The sequence below is a fragment of the Callithrix jacchus genome, chromosome 6 (genome assembly GCF_049354715.1).
Source record: "Callithrix jacchus isolate 240 chromosome 6, calJac240_pri, whole genome shotgun sequence".
Lineage (NCBI taxonomy): Eukaryota > Metazoa > Chordata > Mammalia > Primates > Cebidae > Callithrix > Callithrix jacchus.
The window spans coordinates 106,500,985-106,521,168 of NC_133507.1; the positions used below are offsets into that span (position 1 = coordinate 106,500,985).

Genomic DNA, 20,184 nt, shown 5'->3' on the forward strand with positions numbered 1-20,184 from the left:
AGTCTTGAGGACTACTACTTGAATAACATGAATAATCTTTCACCTGTTGGATAAGTCTGACCCAGCCTGGTCATCTTTACGGTCCTAATTGTCAAACTACTTGGTTGATGAATGACAATTCAAACAGATACAGCTGGTATCCTTGCAACATGGGAACAAACTCCAGAGCATAGACCTTGAAGCTACAGATCAAATCAAGCAGTATAATAATCCTCTGGTCTCTGGCTCATTTAGAGTCCTCTCCAAGATCTGTAAGTCTTTCCCACCTTAGGGATGACTCAGCAGAGGCGTTTAAAACAAGGTACTACTTTTGGAAAGAAATATTCAGATTTGCTTATTAGAATAAGATGCTGCAGATGTTTTTTGTGCATGTGTTACGGAATCTCCATTTGTCGCACAGGCTGGAGTGCAATGACATGATCTTGGCTCACTGTAGTCTCCACCTCCTGGATTCAAGCAATTTTCCTGCCTCAGCCTCCTGAGTAGCTAGGATTATAGGCGTGCACCACCACACCCGGCTAATTTTTGTATTTTTAGTAGAGATGGGGTTTCCCCATATTGGCCAAACTGGTCTCAAACTCCTGACCTCAAGTGATCCACCTGCCTTAGTCTCCCAAAGTGCTGGGATTACAGGCATAAGCCACTGTGCCCGGCCAGATGCAGACTTCTTTACACATTTCTCTCATGGCTCTTTTTGCACAGTGTTTAAACACAGTACTAGAAATTCACTCATTCAGTAAATATTTATTGATTAAAAATTAGATATGGCTAGGTGAGATGGCTCACACCTGTAATCCCAGCACTTTAGAAGGCCAAGGTGGGCGGATCATCTCAGGTCAGGAGTTTGAGAACAGCCTGGTCAACATGGTGAAACTCCATCTCTACTAAAAGTACAAAAATTAGCTGGGCATGGTGGTGGGCGCCTGTAATCCCAACTACTCAGGAAACTGAGGCAGGAGAAGCTTGAACCTGGGAGGCGGAGGTTGCAGTGAGCCAAGATTGCACCACTGCACTCCATCCTGGGTGGCAAGAGCAAGACTACTCCATCTCAAAAAAAAAAAAAAAAAAAGAAAAAAAGAAAAAGGCAGAGCATGGTGGCTCATACCTGTAATCCCAGTACTTTGGGAGGCTGAGGCAGGGGGATCACGAGGTCAGAAGTTCAAGACCAGCCTGGCCAACATAGTGAAACCCCATCTCTACTAAAAATACAAAAATTGACTGGGCATGGTGGCGCACACCTGTAGTTCCAGCTACTTGGGAGGCTGAGGCAGGAGAATTGCTTAAACTGGGACCCAGGAAGCGGACGTTGCAGTGAGCCAAGACTGAGTCACTGCACTCCAGCCTGGACTACAGAGTGAGATTCTGTCTCAAAAAAAAAAAAAAAAAAATCATACTCAATGCCAATAGTTTGTTGCTGATATAAATAATTAAATAAGGCAGTGATAAAACAAACCAGGTGTGGTCCCTAGCCTCTTAGTTACCTTATAAGCTCTCAAAAATACTCTTATCATAGTGGCTGGACACAGTGGAAAACTCTACCTAAGGGTCAACCTACCGTCTTAGGAACACAGCATTTAAGTTCTTTAGCAGACAGAAGTAACCTGAGGCCAAGAACAACGGTAAAAAAATGTGCCTACCTATTCTTCTCAAATGTACCTACAAGTGAAGGTTAAAAATGAACTTCTGCAGAATGAGAACTGTACTATATTCATCTTTAAATTTCTGGTACCAGGTACAGTGTCTTGCACATAGTAAATGATGAGTGTTTTTAAAAAAATTTTATTTTGGAGACAGAGTCTTACTCTGTCACCCAAGCTACAGTGCAGTGGCACAATCTTGGCTCACTGCAACTTCAGCCTCCCGGGTTCAAGCTATTCTCCTGCTCAGCCTCCCAAGTAGCTGGAGCTACAGACACACACTGCCACTCTTGACTAATCTTTTGTATTTTAGTGGAGACGGGGTTTCATTCGCATTGCCCAGGCTGGTCTTGAACTCCTGAGCTCAGGCAATCTGCCCACTTTGGCCTCCCAAAGTGCTAGGATTCCAGGCATGAGCCACCGTGCCTGGCCTAGCGTTTAAAAATTTTAATTAATTAATTAGTTAATTAATTAATTAAATTTGAGACAGGGTCTGACTCTGTTGCCCAGGCTAGAGTGCCATGGCCTCATCTTGGCTCACTGTAACCTCTGCCACCTAGGCTCAAGTAATCCTCCCACCTCAGCCTCCAAGTAGCTGGGACTGCAGGCATGTGGCATCACGCTTGGCTAATTTTTAAAATTTCTTTTGGTAGAGATGGGGGCTCATTGTGTTGGCTAGGCTGGTCTCGAACTCCTCAGCTCAAGTGATCCTTCCACCTCGGCCTCCCAATGTGCAGTAATTGCAGGCATGAGCCATCACACCCAGCCTGTTCAATGTTTTTGAATGAGTGAATGAATGAATGAAGCTGGAATCCCAGTTCTGCTACTAACTGTGTATCTTTGCACAAGTTGCAGATTCTTTGTAAAACCCTTTCTTCATGACTGGGATGATAACTACCCTGCTTATCTGTTGTTACGTGACTAGAAATCATGTGTTCTAAGAATCACTGGTGTCTGGGCATGGTGGCCTGTAATCCCAATACTTTGGAAGGTCTAGATAGGAGGATCACTTGAGCCCACAAATTTGAGAGCAGCCTGGGCAACATGGGGAGACATCATCTCCACAAAAACAAAACAAAACCAAACCTAAAAATTAGCTGGGTGCGGTGGTACGTGCCTGTAGTCCTAGCTACTGGGAAGGCTGAGGCAAGAGGATCCTTTGAGCACAGGAGGTCAAGCCTGCAGTGAGCCATGATTGCACCACTGCACTCCAGCCTGGGTGACAGAATGAGACCCTGTCTCAAAAACAAAAACAAAAACAAAAAACAAAAAAACTCTGTGCTGGCATTCAGCAGGTGCTCAACAAATAATTTTGGTGATGCTGTATAGTTGTTACTCAGAGAAACAGAAGTGTCTAAGAACCAACTTGTATGGTCAAAGTGACATCTAGTGGTGAAATTTTAGAACACACACTAAAAGCACTGCTGATTTAAAATCTAAATTGGGGAATGACTAGGAACTAACAGGGCACCTGATTTGCTTAAGTACAGTAACATTATTTAATTCTCACCAGTGATTTTCAACACTAGCTGCATATTGGAATGACCTGTGAAGCTTTAAAAATCTACCGATGTCTGGATCTCACCCTCGGAGATGCCAATTTAACTTGCAGGAGGTGTGATTCAGGCTGTGACATTTTTAAACCGCAATTTTAACATGCAACCTGGTTGGGAACCACATGCAAGAGACCCATGAGATATTCTTCTCATTTTACAAATGATGAAAGTAAAACTCAGAAGGATAAAGTAATTTGCACAAAGTTACACATTTATTATTAGCAGTAGGTAATTTGAACTTGCGTCTACTATTTTCCCGCAAGACCACATTGTTTTTGCAGAGGCTTTTGGAGGTCTGATGTGCTCCACTTAGCTCCTGCCTGGTGGAGTCTCAAACTCAGAAGCCTTAGGGAATTGCATGGTGCTGTGAACTGAGGCACTCCAAACAACAGTTTGGTGTTGATGGGATAGTGTGGTCTGATGAAGGCACTAACTGCCTGATCCTCTCTATATATCCTTTTTTTCTCAGAAAGGTGTTGCTTTGTTGCCTAGGCTGGAGTGCAGTGGCAGGATCACAGCTCACTGCAGCCTTGAACTCCTGGGCTAAGCTGGGACCAGACACACATGCCACCATGCCCAGGTATCTTTTTATTTTTTGTAGAGATGGGGTTTTGTCATGTTGCTCAGGCTGGTATTTTTTTTATGTTTTATAGAGTTGGGGGTCTCCCTACGTTGCTATGAACATTCATGTCAATCTGTCTCTATATATTTTACATTATTTCAAAAGAAACGTATTGTGATTTTTTTGTGTTAAAAAAATATAACTTGGGTTAGGCGTGGTGGCTTATGCCTGTAATCCCTGTATTTTGGGAGGCCGAGGCGGGTGGATCACTTGAGGTGAGGAGTTCAAAACCAGTCTGGTCAACATGGTGAAACCCCGTCTCTACTAAAATACAAAAATTAGCTGGGCATGGTGGCACACACCTATAATCTCAGCTACTTGGGAGGCTGAGGCAGGAGAATTGCTTGAACCCAGGAGGTGAAGGCTGCAGGGAACTGAGATGGTGCCACTGCACTCCAGCCTGGATGACAGAGTGAGACTCCATCTCAAAATAAATAAATAAATAAAATAACTTGGTCCAGGTGTCATGGCTCATATGCCTGTAATCCTAGCACTTTGGGAGTCCAAGGCAAGTGGATCACTTGAGGTCAGGAGTTTGAGACCAGCCTGTCCAACATGGTAAAACCCTGTCTACAATACAAAAAACCTGAAAATACAAAAATTAGCTGGGTGTAGTGGTGTGCACCTGTAATCCCAGCTACTCAGGAGGCTGAGGAAGGAGAATTGCTTGAACCTGGGAGGCAGAGGTTGTAGTGAGCTGAGATTGTGCCACTACACTCCAGCCTGGGCGACACAAGACTCTGTCTCAAAAAAAAAAAAAAGAAAAAAAAGAAAAAAAAGAAACCTTAAGCATACACATTAAAAATCTACCAAAACTTTTTAAAATTCAGTTTCCGCACTTCATTTAAAAAAATATAGCTGAAGTCTCAAAAAAGAGTAACCACGTTGCTCTTGACCTCTGAAAGGCTCTGCTGCTGTCTCTAACAACAACAAAAAAAGCCCATTCTATCCAATTAGACAACAAATCCACAAGGTCAGAAAAACCACGTTATATTTGCTGGCATATTCACGGTGGCTACTAATATATGTACTAATATATGTATTTGGTAAATGTTTGGTGACAATATAGCCCATCAAGAAATGATGGAAAGGCCAGGCATGGAGATTCATGCCTGTAATCCCAGCACTTTGGGAGGCTGAGGTGGGCAGATCACTTGAGGCCAGGAGTTCGAGACCAGCCTGGCTAATATGGTGAAACCTTGTCTCTACTAAAATATATATATATTAGCCGGGTATGGTGGTGCACACCTCTAATCCCAGGTACTCAGGAGTCTGAGGCACAAGAATCGCGTGAACCCCAGAGGCAGAGGTTGCAGTAAGCCAAGGTCCCAACACAAGGAAGGAAGAAAGGAAGGAACAGGGTTGGGGGGAGAGAGGAAATTCTAACACAGGTGCTTTCCTTCTGATCCACAACCCCCACTTTGCTGTTGGTCTGGCTGATGTGGTTCATGAGGGGATGGTAACTTAGATGGAACATGTAAACCAATGGGAACATGAACCTCGATTGAAAAATAGAAAATTTCTCTAGATCCTGACTAAAGGAAGGTCAGCACATTTCTCCCCACATGGTAGCCCAAACAGAAGCTTTCTTTTATGGCAGGATAGGGATCAGTCCCTTGTTTAATCAACCAGTGGAGTTAATGAATGTGGCAGACACAAGAGAGAGGAAAGATGACAAGAGGAGCAATGAAAAACAAGCAACTGACACAGTTCTCTTCGTGAGAAGTGAGAATCACCGATAAATGCCTCAGCCAGGAAGTACAGATGGGGCTCTTTATAAAGGATTTGTGGAACTTCTGGAGTATGTTGTCATTATAACATTTTGTTACTAGATTAATGAGGCCAGGTGCAGTGGCCCACGCCTGTAACCCTATTACTTTGGTAGGCTGAGGTGGGCGGATCACTCGAGGTCAGGAGTTTAAAATCAGGTTGGCCATCATGGTGAAACCCCATCTCTATTAAAAACACGAAAAGTAGCTGGGCATGGTGATGCACACCTGTAATCCTAGAAGCTGTAAACTGGGGAGGCTGAAGCAGGAGAATAGTTTGAACCTGATAGGCGGAGATTTCAGTGAGCTGAGATCATGCCACCACACTTCAGCCTGGACGACAGAGTGAGACCCCATCTCAAAAAAAAAAAAGATTAACAAAAGTGTAGTCAGGCATGGTGGCTCATGCCTGTAATCCCAGCACTTTAGGAGGCCTAAGTGGCAGATTGCTTGAGCCTAGGAATTTGAGACTGGCCTGGGCAACATAGCGAGACCCCATCTCTACAAAAAATATAAAAATTAGCCAGGCCCTGTGGTGCATGCCTGTGGTCCCAGCTACTGAGGAGGCTGAGGTGGGAGGGTTGCAGTGAACTGAGATCTCACCACTATACTTCAGCATGGGCAACAGAGTGAGACCCTGTCTCAAAAAAAAAAAAAGAACACACACACACACACACACACACACACACACACACACACACACAAAACCATGATGGTAAGGAGAGTAAATACCTGCTTCTCTGTTGTGAAGAAACTTGGGAACCACTATGGAAACAGGAGAGGGGAAAGGAGCTGTCATGGACCCCTGCCGAGCTCCTTCCTTCCCCCAGCCTTTTCTCCCATCCCTTCCCTTACCTGGAAGGTCCTCCCTACTCCTCTCTGCCTAAATCTTCTGCCAGCTCAGATCTAGCTCAAATTCCCATGTCTCCATGATGACTTCTGCCCCCTTCCCTGAACTCTTACAGCACATCTGCTGTGTACCACACAATTCTCACTAAATTAAGCATATTGTCTTTGAAATGTTCTTGTGTGTCTGTCTTCTAAACCCCCTTGTAAACTCCTCGAGGACAAGGGCCATTTCTTCTGCTGCTGCTCCATCTCCCACAGTGCTGATGGCCTAATAGACCCTCTGTATGGTCTTGCTGGCTGACTGACTGAAGGGTTCAGTTCAGCTCTTTTGCTCTTGCCAGCAAAGCAAAGAGTACACAATAAAGTCCTTTCACTATGAAACAACAAATTTAAAGATAGAGGGGCTGAGAAAGTACTCGTACAGAATTATTCATTGTCTTGAATGTCTCATAGCAGCCAGATCCCAGAATCCTCAGGTTAGATGTGGAAGTAACTTTGATCCATCCCAGAATCTTCAGGTTAGATGTGGAAGTAACTCTGATCCATCCCAGAATCCTCAGGTTAGATGTGGAAGTAACTTTGATCCATCCCAGAATCCTCAGGTTAGATGCGGAAGTGCTTTTTAGATTAGTATTTCACTTAGAGGGTAAGTGTAAAGTAAGACACATTCTATGGGTTACATGAGTCAAGGAAAGGGAAGTCTCTGTTACAATGTGCCCAAAGATTCCCCCACCATGTTTCACAGCACCTAGGAATTCATAGGAGAAAATATTACTGTGTGTATATATATATTTATTTATTTTGAGATAGAGTCTCACTCTGTCACCCAGGCTGGAGTGCACTGGCAGGATCTTGGCTCACTGCAACCTCCGCCTCCAGGGTTCAAGCAATTCTCCTGCCTCAGCCTCCTGAGTAGTTGGGATTACAGGTTCCTGCCACCATGCCTGGCTATTTTTTGTATTTTTATTAGAAACAAGGTTTCACTATGTTGGCCAGGCTGGTCTTGAAATCCTGACCTTAGGTGACCCACCTGCCTTGGCCTCCCAAAGTGCTGGGATTACAGGTGTGAGCCACCATGCGCAGGCTTGCTTTTTATATTTTTGACAACAACAGTGCCACGGGAAAAGAGGATAGGATTAGGGGAAGAAAAAAAGGGAGAGGCTCACATGGTTTTTATTTTCATTAATGAAGGTCTCAAACATTTTAGGGTGTAAACAGCAATCAGTATGTAGAAAAGGAGGTTGGATTCACACTACTTGGAAATCTGGGTCTTTCCTCATCCATAGCAATTTTTGGGTATCATGTGCTCTTACAGAATCCCATCTTATGATACAGAATGATACAGATTCAGTTTGCAGCTGTTCTGTGATGCCTGAGTATTTCAAATATTAAGTACATTGAGGCTCATGAGAATTGCTAATTGGCCTTGTGAAACTGTGGAGTTGTTTCCGAGGGATAGAAATGCATTCACACCCACCCACACAGTACAAAGGGGGAAATGATTACACTGGCCTGGTTTTTTTGTAACAGTCCTGTGACATGGCTTCATACTGCTCTGTGGCTGCAGTTAAAGAACCTAATCTAGAACAAGACTAGACTTGTAGATTTAAAAAGTCACCTAAGCTGTTTCTTTCCTAGACAAATGGGATTCTAATTTGGGTTTCATTTTATTTTATTTTTCTTCTTATTATTTTTTTGAGACTGAGTTTCATTCTTGTTGCCCACGCTGGAGTGCAATGGTGTAATCTTGGCTCACTGCAACCTCTGCCTCCTGGGTTCAAGCAATTCTCCTGCCTCAGCCTCCCAAATAGCTGGGATTACAGGCATATGCCACCATGTCCAGCTAATTTTATATTTTTAGTAGAGACAGGGTTTCTCCATGTTGCTCAGGCTGGTCTCGAACTCCCAACCTCATGTGATCCACCTGCCCCGCCCTCTCAAAGTGCTGGGATTACAGGTGTGAGCCACCGCGCCCGGCTATTTTATTATTTTTTGAGACAGAGTCTCACTCTGTAATCCAGGTTGGAGTGCTGTGGCATGATCTCAGCTCTCTTCCATCTCTGCCTCCTGGGTTCAAGCAATTCTCCTGTCTCAGCCTCCCTAGTATCTGGGATTACAGATGTGTGCCACCACACTCAGCTACTTTTTTTTTTTTTTTTTGAGACAGAGTTTTGCTGTGTTGGCCAGGCTGGTCTCGAACTCCTGACCTCAAGTGATCCACCCGCTTTGGCCTCCCAAAGTGCTGAGATTACAGGCGTAGGCCACCTCACCTGGCCATTTTTTTTGTATTTTTAGTAGTGACAAAGTTTAATCATGTTGGTCAGGCTGGTCTTGAATTCCTGGCCTCAATTCCAACCCACCTTGACCTCTCAAAGTGCTGGGATTACAGGAATAAGCCAGGGCACCTGGCCCTAATTTGGGTTTCAGAGGGCAATTTGTACCATTTGCAAAAGATGCGGGGTCCTTCAATATTACTGCTCTAGAAAGATTTGGAACTCTGACCCATATTTAGTACATGATCTTTCTGGAGTGTGGAAAAATATTCTTTGTCATCTAATACGATGTCAATTTTCTTTAACCTTCTGTGAAAATAGTGTGCATTAAGACATGAAGTCTACTCTTAAATAATTTTTCATTATAAACATAGTGACAACAAGATTGTACAGTGCCAATTAAAAAGACCCATCGTGACCAGGTCCGCTACTTCCTGCATCTTGAAGTAAGAGAAGTGTTCCGCTTAGAGATGAGCACGTTTCTTTCCAGAAGGAGGAGACTTGATGGTAGAATCTTCTCTCTGAGTATTTACCCAGCTACAGAGTCGGGTTGTCAGATCTAAATGGTCCCACGGCAGTCCTTTTCTCCTGGGAGGTGCGTAGATCTTTGACAAGCAATGAACGAACTCTGCTCCCTGTGGTTAGGCCAGGGACTGAACTTTGTAACCAGGGATTTGGTGCATGGGGCTTCACAGTCTGCAGAGAAATATGAAAACATGAGTGTATATGCCAAACGTGTCTCATGTGAGAGACAGAGCCAAAGTGAAAGCTTCTTTGGCCATAGTGTGCCTTTCTTAACTAGTACACTAAATAAGAAAATATAACCTAGAAGTTCAAGACCTGCCTGCCTTGACCTTGTTCAAAAGCCCGACGTAGAAAATAGCCCTGGATTGCCCACTCAAAAGCTTTGGTCATACATGTGGTGATCTTTGGGGTCAGCAATAATGGGAAACTCTTCTTGTAGCTGTGAGTAAAGACCTTTAGTTCTGGGAGGTGCTGAGGAAAGGGATTCACTCAGAGTAAACAGCCCACTGCTCTATTTCAACCCCATAAACCAATGTAGCGATGGCTAGGGTTGAGCTTGCACCTGGGTTAAAGCATCTCCAGGAATCTAAGTAGTTCTAATATTAATCCAGGTGTCTCCATCACTCCATGGAATAATAAGAGGGATATCCTCCTCACCCCCAAATGGATTATCAGCCTGGGGCAAAAGTATTAATGGGGTTATTAAAATATTTGGAAAGAATAAATAAGACCTAGTATTTGCTAGCACAACAGGATACCTACAGTAAAAAACAATTTTTTTCTTCGAAAAAAAATTTTTTTCTTTTTTTTTTTTTTAAGACTGAGTCTGTTGCCCATGTTGGAGTGAAATGGTGCTATCTTTTCTTTTCTTTTTAAGATTGAGCCTCTCTGTCACCTGGGTTGGAGTGCAGGGGCGTGATCTCAGCTCACTGCAACCTCCACCTCCCAGGTTCAAGTGATCCTCCTGCCTTAGCCTCCCGAGTAGCTGGGATAACAGGCACACATCACCATGCCCAGCTAATATTTGTATTTTTAGTAGAGACAGGGTTTCACCATGTTGGCCAGGATGGTCTTGATCTCTCTCTCTCTTTTCTTTTCTCTTAAGAAAAAGAAAGTCTCGATCTCTTGACCTCGTGATCTGCCTGCCTTGGCCTCCCAAAGTGCTGGGATTACAGGCGTGAGCCACTGATCCTGGCTCCCTGATGTGATTATTATGCATCACATACCTGTGTCAAAATATCTCATACACTCCATAAATATATACAACTACTGTGTACCCACAAAAGTTAAAAATACAAAAATATATGCATATAAATGAAATCCCATTTATCGTATGCCTAAATATTGAAATGTTAAAAATCAAGTCAACAAATTATTGAGTAAAATACATTATATCACCTACCTTGACAAGGAGAACAGGTCTGAATCTGGAGTTTTCGGATTCTTTGGAGCTCTTTACCAGAATGTGGTGACACAGGAAAGCTGACCCACAGCTCACCCATCTCTTTCCATTACCAACTATATCCCATACTCTGAGGACTTCACAGTTACATATGTGGACACTCCAGGCTGCATGTCCAAGCTCTGTTCACATATCCCGCCAACAGCTACCTGGTGTCCACTCCTTCAGTTTAAGGGTACACATACTAGCAATGCTTCCCACACTTGAGGAGACAGATCAGGCCATCCCAGCCTAAAAATGATCAGGAAATTTCTGAGTTTTGAGTGCCCAGAGTATGTAGTCTATAAGGCAGCTGTAGACTCTCATAGAGCATGCCCATTTGGCCCCATGAAATTCTTGCCTTTCGGGGGGTGATGTGGCTAGAGGTAAGAGCTAAACCCTCTAAATCTGAGACACCAGGGTGGAGGCTCCTTCTGCTACAGTGTTACTGCTGAGATCATTGCCAGCTTTTCTGATATAAGGTTGCCTTCCAGGAAATCTACTGCCCACAGTCATCACTAAAACAGGTTACGTGATACAAAAATACAGGGGCCATAGGTTAATAAGAGCACGTCTTATGCTGCCCAACACCAAAGTATGTTAGTAACAGAGGAAAAACGAGGTTTGAAATGTATACGGGCCAAAGCTGGCTTATAGATAATTCTTCTAATTATCACATGTACAAAAATTATAAAATAAGAAGAATTTCAGGATTTTTTTTAGACAAAGTCTTGCTCTTGTCACCCAGGCTGGAGTGTAATGGTGCGATCTCTGCTCACTGCAACCTCCGCCTCCCAGGTTTAAGCGATTCTCCTGCCGCAGCTTCCTACACAGCAATGGATTACAGTCCTGTGCCCTTACACCCAGCTAATTTTTGTATTTTTAGTAGAAATGAGGTTTCACTAAGTTGGGCAGGCTGGGGTCCAAAACTCCCGAGCAAGCAAACTGTTGGGATTACAGGCGTGAGCCACCGGGCCCAGCCAGGATTTCATTTTTATTTGTCTACTTAAAAAGTTGTCTTCCCTCACTCCCCTACAAAAAAAGAATAAAAAAAGAAAAGAAAAAAACACCAGACCAGAAACAAAGTGGTCTCCTAACGATGCAGCATTACAAATGTACCATACCTTTTTTTTTTTGGGTAGAAATCGAGTAAAATAGAATTTATCAGAATTTGTGTGTTTATGCGGTGGCTCACGCCTATAATCCCAGCAATTTGGGAGGCCGAGGCAAGTGGATCATCTGCAATCAGGAGTTCGAGACCAGGCTGCCCAACATGGTAAAACCTCATCTTTACTAAAAGATACACAAAAAATTAGCTGGATATGATGGTGTGCACCTGTAATCCCAGCTACTCAGGAGACTGAGGCAGGAGAATCGCTTGAACCTGGGAGGTGGAGGTTGCAGTTAGCCGAGATCACGCCAGTGTACTCCAGCCTGGGTGACAGAGTGAGACGCTGTCTCAAAAAAAAAAAAAAAAAAAAGGATTAATCAATTATAATGGACCACATCATTTTAATTTTAATTTTGAAGATATATTCTTTTTTTTGAGACGGAGTTTCGCTTTTGTTACCCAGGCTGGAGTGCAATGGCACAATCTCAGCTCACCCCAACCTCCGCCTCCTGGGTTCAGGCAATTCTCCTGCCTCAGCCTCCTGAGTAGCTGGGATTACAGGCACGTGCCACCATGCCCAGCTAATTTTTTGTATCTTTAGTAGAGACGGGGTTTCACCATTTTGACCAGGATGGCCTCGATCCATCCGCCTCGGCCTCCCAAAGTGCTGGGATTACAGGCTTGAGCCACCGCGCCCAGCCGAAGATATATTCTTAATATTGTATGTAAAATAAAAAATGAAGTCATGATACAAAGTCTGACCTGTACATGAATGTTTGTAGAAGCTTTATTATAATCACCCAAAACTAGAAGCAACCAAGATGTCTTTCCAGAAGTAAATGAACAAACGGCTACACCTATATAATGGAACAGTATTCAGAGGTGAAAAGAAATGAGCTGTAAAGCCAGGAAAAGATATGCATACATGAACCTCCTGAAATGTGTATTGCTGGTGGGCGTGGTGGTTCACACCTATAATCCCAGCACTTTGGGAGGCCAAGGAGGGCAGATCACTTGAGGTCAGGAGTTTGAGACCAACCTGGCCAACATGGTGAAACTCTGTCTGTACTAAAAATACAAAAATTAGCCTGGGGTGGTGGTACATGCCTCTAATCCCAGCTACTTGGGAGGCTGAGGCATGAGAATCGCTTGAACCCAGGATGTTGCAGTGAGGCGAGATGGTGCCACTACACTGCAGCCTGAGCGACAAAGTGGGACCCTGTCTCAAAAGAAAAAAAAGAGTATACTGCTAGGTGAAAGAAGACAGCCTGTAAAGGTTACATACTATATAATTCCAATTATATCACATTGTGTAAAAGAAAAGTAGAGATTGTAAAAAAGAAAAAAAATCAGTAGTTGTCCAGCTACTTGGGAGGCTGAGGTGGGAGGATCCCTTGAGCAGGGGTGGGTTGAGGCTGCAGTGAGCCATTATCATGCCATCGCACTCAAGTTTAGGCAACAGGAGGAGACCCTGTCTCAAAATAAAAACCAAAACCAAAAACAAACACAAACCAAAAAAAAAGAAAAATGAAAAATCAGTGGTTGACAGGTATTTGTGGGGAGAAAAAGAGGGTTGAATGAGTAAAGCACAGTCCAGGCGGGGTGGCTCGTGCCTGTAATCCCAGCACTTTAGGAGGCTGAGGTGGGCAGATGGCTTAAGGCCAAGAGTTTGAGACCAGTCTGGTCAACATGGTGAAACCTGTCTCTACTAAAAATACAAAAATTGGCTGGGCGCAGTGGCTCATGCCTGTAATCTCAGCACTTTGGAAGGCCAAGGCAGGTGGAACATGAGGTCAGGAGTTTGAGGCCAGCCTGACCTACATGGTGAAACTCCATCTCTACTAAAAATACAAAAATTAGCTGGGCTTGGTGGCACATGCCTGTAATTCCAGCTACTCAGGAGGCTGAGGCAGGAGAATCGCTTGAACCCAGAGGTGGAGGTTGCAGTGAGCCAAGATCGTGCCATTGCACTCCAGCATGTGTGATGAGAATGAAACTATGTCTCAAAAAAAAAAAAAAAAAAAAAGAAAAATTAGCCCGGCGTGGTCGTGTGCTCCTGTAGTCCCAGCTACTCAGGAGGCTGAGGCAGGAGATTCACTTGAACCTGGGAGGCAGGGGCTGCAGTGAGCCGAGACTGCACTCTAACCTGGACGACAGAGCCAGACTGTGAGACTCCATCCCCCCCAAAATAGACGGTAAGCACAGGAGGCTTTTCAGGGTTTTGAAACTATTCTGTATATTCTGTATGATATATGTAGTTGGGATTACAGGTGCCAGACCTGGTGTGCATGCCTGTAATCCCAGCTACTGAGGAGGCTGAGCCAGGAGAATCGCTTGAACCCGGGAGATGGAGATTGCAGTGAGATGAGACTGCACCAGCCTGGGCTACAGGGAGACTTGTCTCAAAAAAAAAAAAAAAAAAAAAAGAAATTATACATAATGTATATGGGCTGCATTTTTTAAGCAAAAAATGGGACAATGTATTTGTCCCATTGATTTTTAAACATATTTTAGGCCTCTTTCCTTGTCATCCTTTTAAATAACTGCTGGACTGATAGATATCTGAATAATTTCCAGTTTCAAAATTACAAGCAACAAGCATCTGTGTATAAATATCTTTGTACACATGGGTAAATTTTTTTTTTTTGAGACAAGGTTTAGCTCTATTGCCCAGGCTGGAGTGCACTGGCACGATCTCAGCTCACTGTAACCTCTGCATCCCAGGCTCAAGCCATCGTCTTATCTCGGCCTCCTTAGTAGCTGGGACTGCAGGTGTGTATCACCATGCCTGGCTGATTTTTGTATTTAAAAGTTTTTCGATGGATGGAGGTTGCAGTGAGCCAAGATCACACCATTGCATTCCAGGCTGGGTGACAGAAGGAGACTCTATCTCAAAAAAAAAAAAAAAAAAAAAAGGCCTGGTGCGGTGGCTCACGCCTGTAATCCCAGCACTTTGGGAGGCTGAGGCAGGCGGATCACGAGGTCAGGAGCTTGAGACCAGTCTGGCTGACACAGCGAAACCCTGTCTTAACTAAAAATACAAAACATTAGCCGAGTGTGGTGGCAGGCGCCTATAATCCCAGCTACTCAGGAGGCTAAAGCAGGGGAATCTGGTGAACCCGGGAGGTGGAGGTTGCAGTGAGCCAAGAGCAGGGCGACTGTACTGCAGCCTGGGAGACAGTGCGAGACTGTCTCAAAAAAAGGAAAAAAAAAAAAAAGCCAGGCGCAGTGGCTCACACCTGTAATCCCAGCACTTTGGGAGGCTAAGGTGGGTGGATCACCTGAGGTTCAGAGTTCGAGACCAGCCTGACCAGATGGAAAAACCCTGTTTCTACCAAAAATACAAAATTAGCCAGGCTTGGTGGCATATGCCTGTAATCCCAGCTACTTGGGAGGCTGAGGGAGGAGAATCACTTGAACCCTGAAAAGCGGAGGTTGCGGTGAGCTAAGATCGTGCCATTGCACTCCAGCCTGGGCAACAAGAGCAAAACTCCATCTCAAAACAGACAAAAAAAAAAAAAAAAAAAAAAAAAAAATCACAAAAAGTATTTTACTTTTTGACCCAACAATTTTATTTCTGGGAGTTTATCTTAAATGATTCAAATGAAGAGAAGGAATCTTTTGTACAAAGCAATTAGTTGCATGACAGTGACCATGTTCTCAACAATTACACCCTCATGCCACCACATTGCCTGTTAAATTAGAGGCCCAGATTTAAGAAGTCGATTTAAGAGCCAGAGAAGTTATAGCTAATGAAACAAAACTGCAGAGGGGCAGGTAGGGCAGATATCAAGAATGCAAGTAGAGAACTTCATAACTTCTTTTTCAGAGAGGACAATGAATTTGAGAACTTGCACTGGAGAAAGAAGGAAGAGAAGTTAGGATTGAAGTCCTAGATAGGGCTTCAATCGGTGAATTCATCTGCAGAGCAGAACCCAAACTGCCTGAGGGCATTCCGTGGAAACAAGAATTCTGCACTTTTAGGTGGGAAGCTGCCAGGGAACATCCTTGTTCAGAAATGAGGACGTCCAAGGAACACTGCAATATCCAGAGACTAGAAGGAAAGAACAGTCAAGTAACCATTTCTCCTGGGGAATCTCTAGTAATATCATCTTGTTTGTTGTTTTTTGAGACGGAGTCTTGCTCTGTCACCCAGGCTGGAGTGCAGTGGTGCCATCTCAGCTCACTGCAACCTCCACCTCCCGTGTTCAAGCAATTCTGCTGTCTCAGCCTCCTGAGTAGCTGGAACTACAGGTGCAAGTCACCACACCTGACTAATTTTTGTATTTTTAGTAGAGACGGGGTTTCAGCATATTGGGCAGCCTGGTCTCGAACTCCTGACGTCAGGTGTTCCACACACCTCAGCCTCCCAAAGTGCTTGGATTACAGGCGGGAACCACCGCGCTGGGCCGCAACTTGATTTTTAAATTGCCCTCTGAGTGTAGATTCCCGGTTTGTTTGGCAAGGGTTCTTGCCGCTATAGCGTGAAGCCAAGCATTTAATGAAGGCAAGTGGAGGGGCCGGGTAGAATGGTGGGCGTGTCCAATCCCGACACGGCTGGAGGCCGCGCCCCCTTCCCAGAGTGCACCGCAGCTGCTGCGTTCAGGAACCCTTTTCGCGTCGGCTCAGGCCGGGAGTGGAAGACTGTCCGGCCGTGGATGGTCCCCAGGCTAGTGCAGGGCTGTTAAGGTGCGGGTGGTAGAGGCGCGGGCGCCAGCCCCAAGCACACAGCAGCTCGGTCCTGGCCTTGCCCTTGAGGCCCAGGAAGATACGAAGGCAGCTCAGGAGAAGGGTTGCATCCCACATAGCAGCACAGAGAGTTCAGACGCTACCTAGCGAGGAGTCTGAGGACTCGAGGGTGGAGTCGACAGCCGACGACCTGGGGGACGCGCTACCCGGTGGGGCGGCGGTGTCGGCCCTCCCGGATCCAGCCCGGAGAGAGCCGTATGGCCACCTGGGGTCCGCAGAGCTGCTGGAGGCCTCGCCCTCCACGCGCTTCCTGCAGACCCCGCCGGCGCGCCTGGTGCCGGCTTCCGCGCCGGCTCGCGTTGTGGAGACCTCCGCGCTGCTTGTGCACCGCGCAGCACTTGGCGGCAGCCCCGTCGTCTGGGGCCCCTTCGACGGCGTTGGGGCCTCAGGTGGATAACACGGGTGGGGAGCCGGCCTGGGACTCCCGGCTGCAGCGCATCTTGGCCGAGCTGAACCGCATCCTCAGCAGCCGGCGGCGAGCGGCGCGCCTCTTTGAGTGACTCATCGCGCCTATGCCGCCATATCACTTCTACCTGCGCCTGAGGGAGCGGGAGGCGGTGCTGGTGCGGCGGCAGGACCACACCTACTACCAGGGCCTTTTCTCCACCGCCGACCTGGACGCGATGCTGCGCAACGAGGAGGTGCAGTTCGGGCAGCACTTGGACGCTGCTCGCTACCTCAACGGGCGACTCGAGACCCTGAACCCACCGGGCGGTGCGCTGCCTGCTGCCGCGTGGTCCCTGTACCAGGCCGGCTGCTCTCTGTGCCTCCTCTGTCCGCAGGCTTTCTCTACCACTGTGTGGCAGTTTTTGGCTGTGCTTCAAGAGCAGTTTGGAAGCATGGCAGGCTCCAACGTTTAGCTCGCGCCCCCTAACTCTCAGGGCTTTGCCCCCCACTATAACGACATCGAGGCATTCGTGCTGCAGCTGGAAGGTAGGAAACTCTGGCGTGTATACCGACCCCAACTTCCAACCGAGGAACTGGCTCTGCCATCCAGCCCCAACTTCAGTCAGGACGACCTTGGTGAGCCAGTGCTGCAGACCGTGTTGGAACCTGGAGATTTGCTGTATTTTCCTCAGGGCTTCATTCACCAAGCTGAATGCCAGAACGGAGTCCATTCTCTGCACCTTGTCCACATACCAGCGCAATACCTGGGGTGACTTCTTAGAGGCTGCAATGGAAGAAAATGTGGAGTTTCGGAGGGGTCTGCCCTGAGACTTCATGGATTACATGGGAACCCAGCATTCAGATTCTAAGGATCCACGAAGAACTGCTTTCATGGAGACGGTGCGGGTCTTGGTGCCCCGCTGGGCCACTTTGCTCCTGTCGATGCTGTGGCCGACCAGCGAACCAAAGACTTCACGATTCTCTGCCCCCTGTTTTGACTGATAGGGAGAGGGCACTTAGCGTTTATGGGCTTCCAATTTGCTGGGAAATTGGAGAACCTGTAAACGTGGGGACCCAGTTGACAAGAGAAACAGAAGTTCACATGCTTCAGGATGGGATAGCTCGGCTGGTGGGTGAGGGGGGCCATTTGTTTCTCTATTACACAGTGGAAAACTCCCGTGTGTATCATTTGGAAGAACCCAAGTGCTTGGAAATATACCCCCAGCAAGCTGATGCCATGGAACTCTTGCTTCACTCTTACCCAGAATTTTTGAGAGTGGGGGACCTGCCCTGTGACAGTGTGGAGGATCAACTTTCCTTGGCAACCACGTTGTATGATAAGGGGCTGCTGCTCACCAAGATGCCTCTAGCCCTAAATTAGTTTCTTGTTGATTGCTGGAAACAAGACAGTAGCGATTCTTTCCTGCCACTGCTACCCTTTTTTTTGATTCATGTTCTTACCTTGATCACCATCAGTGTGCTCACATTTACCTTTATGACTGCTTCAATGTCACAAACTTCAGAAGATCTTCTAGGAAGAACTATCTCATCTAGGTACAAAAGGAAAAGCAGAAGTTGGAGGTGGAACAATAAGCTTGATCCATAATCATTTCAGAGCACCAACTTCACCCTCAGGCTTCAGTGTACTGTGTAGCACTGACCATGTCATTCTGCTTGAGACAGACATTAGAAGACTTTTTTTTGGAATTTACATCTTTCATCTGAGTTCTTTTTCATCAGTTTGGGGGGAGGGTCGGGGTCAGTATCCTGTTTGTTACTGTTAAATTTGTATGAACCTTAGAAAAGTTATTAAAGTGCCAAGGAATGTTTCCCTTTTCTAAGGCTAGATTATTATGTGGGATGGTTAAAAGAAATGCAGGAGTAGGAGGAAGATAGGGAAAATCTATAATGGCTGAAGTGAAAAGCAACTTGGGGTGATTGTAGGATGTAAAAGGAACATGTAAATCAGCCTCTTAAGACAATCTCAGGCTGGGCGCAGTGGCTCACGCCTGTGATGTCAACACTTTGGGAGGCTGAGGCAGGTGGATCGCCTGAGGTCAGGCGTTCAAGACCAGCCTGGCCAAGATGGTGAAACCCCATATCTACTATATAAAAATTAGCCAGGCATGGTGGTGTGCACCTGTAGTCCCATAGAGGGGCCGAGGCAGGAGGATTTCTTGAACCTGGGAGGTGGAGATAGCAGTGAGCTGAGATTGTGTCACTGGACTCCAGCCTGGGTGACAGAGTGAGACTCCATCTCAAAAAACAACAAAAAAACATCTGATTGGGAACAGTTCACTAACTTTCTGGATAATTAGTACTATTTAATTATGTAACCCAGTTCTAGTAGAAAAATTATTTTCTACTAGCTAGTTCAGTTTTAAGAGCATGGTGTGTTTTTCTTTCTTTCTTTTTTTTAAAGATGGGGTTTCACCGTGATGGCCAAACTGGTCTTAAACTCCTGACCTCAGGTGATCCACCCACCTCGCCTCCCAAAGTGCTGGGATTACAGGCGTGAGCCACTGCGCCCAGCCAAGAGCATGGTATGTTTTTGCTTGCTGTTCAATTGCATCTGTGGCTGGCACTGCTGTCATAAGGGCAGCGTGTCACCTAGTTGTGCCTTCATAGGCCTTAGGTAACCAGCTTTTAGCAGCTGGCCATGAAGGAAGGCTGGTGTTCAAGTTACTTTCCACTCTCATTTTTTTTTTTTCTGGAAGTTGGAAGAAACTTCCCCAAATCTGACAAGTGAATATTCTCATGGTTGGTGGAAAAGTGCCTGGTGTACCAGAAAGAGCACTGGACTTGGAACCAGAAGACCTGGGTTTGGGGTGGTAGCTGATAGGCAGCTGGTTGAGTGACCTGAGGCTGCTGCTACTCTTGGGCACACAGATTTTGTAAGTATATTTTGGTACAGCTTGATTTCTGCACCCTCGTCGCTTAGGTTGTGTCCAGGACTCAAAGATCCTATCACCATAATGGATCGTTTTCTGTTATTTAAGGTTGAGAACTTTATAAAGTCTTTTTTTTTTTTTTTTTTGAGATGGAGTCTCATTCTGTCGCTCAGGCTGGAGTGCAGTGGCACAATCTTGTCTCACTGCAACCTCTGCCTCCCAGGTTTAAGCAGTTCTCTGCCTCGGCCTCCCAGTAGCTGGGATTACAGGTGCATGCCACCATGCCCAGCTAATATTTTGTATTTTTCGTAGAGATGGGCTTTCACCATCTTGGCCAGGCTGGTCTTGAGCTCCTGTCCTTGTGATCCACCCAC

The 20,184-nt window shown here is 45.8% G+C and overlaps 1 long non-coding RNA gene and 1 pseudogene across 1 annotated transcript in view; both read left to right on the forward strand.

Moving 5' to 3' along the window:
- The window catches only part of LOC100393777 (ribosomal oxygenase 1-like), a 41,592-nt pseudogene extending 22,725 nt beyond the window's left edge, over positions 1-18,867 (forward strand).
- A 697-nt stretch (positions 18,868-19,564) lies between these two features.
- Positions 19,565-20,184, forward strand: part of LOC128932399 (uncharacterized) — a 31,970-nt gene continuing 31,350 nt past the window's right edge. Inside the window, exon 1 of the long non-coding RNA XR_008482202.2 lies at positions 19,565-19,813. This is a non-coding gene — a long non-coding RNA (uncharacterized LOC128932399). The remainder of the gene's footprint in view (positions 19,814-20,184) is intronic.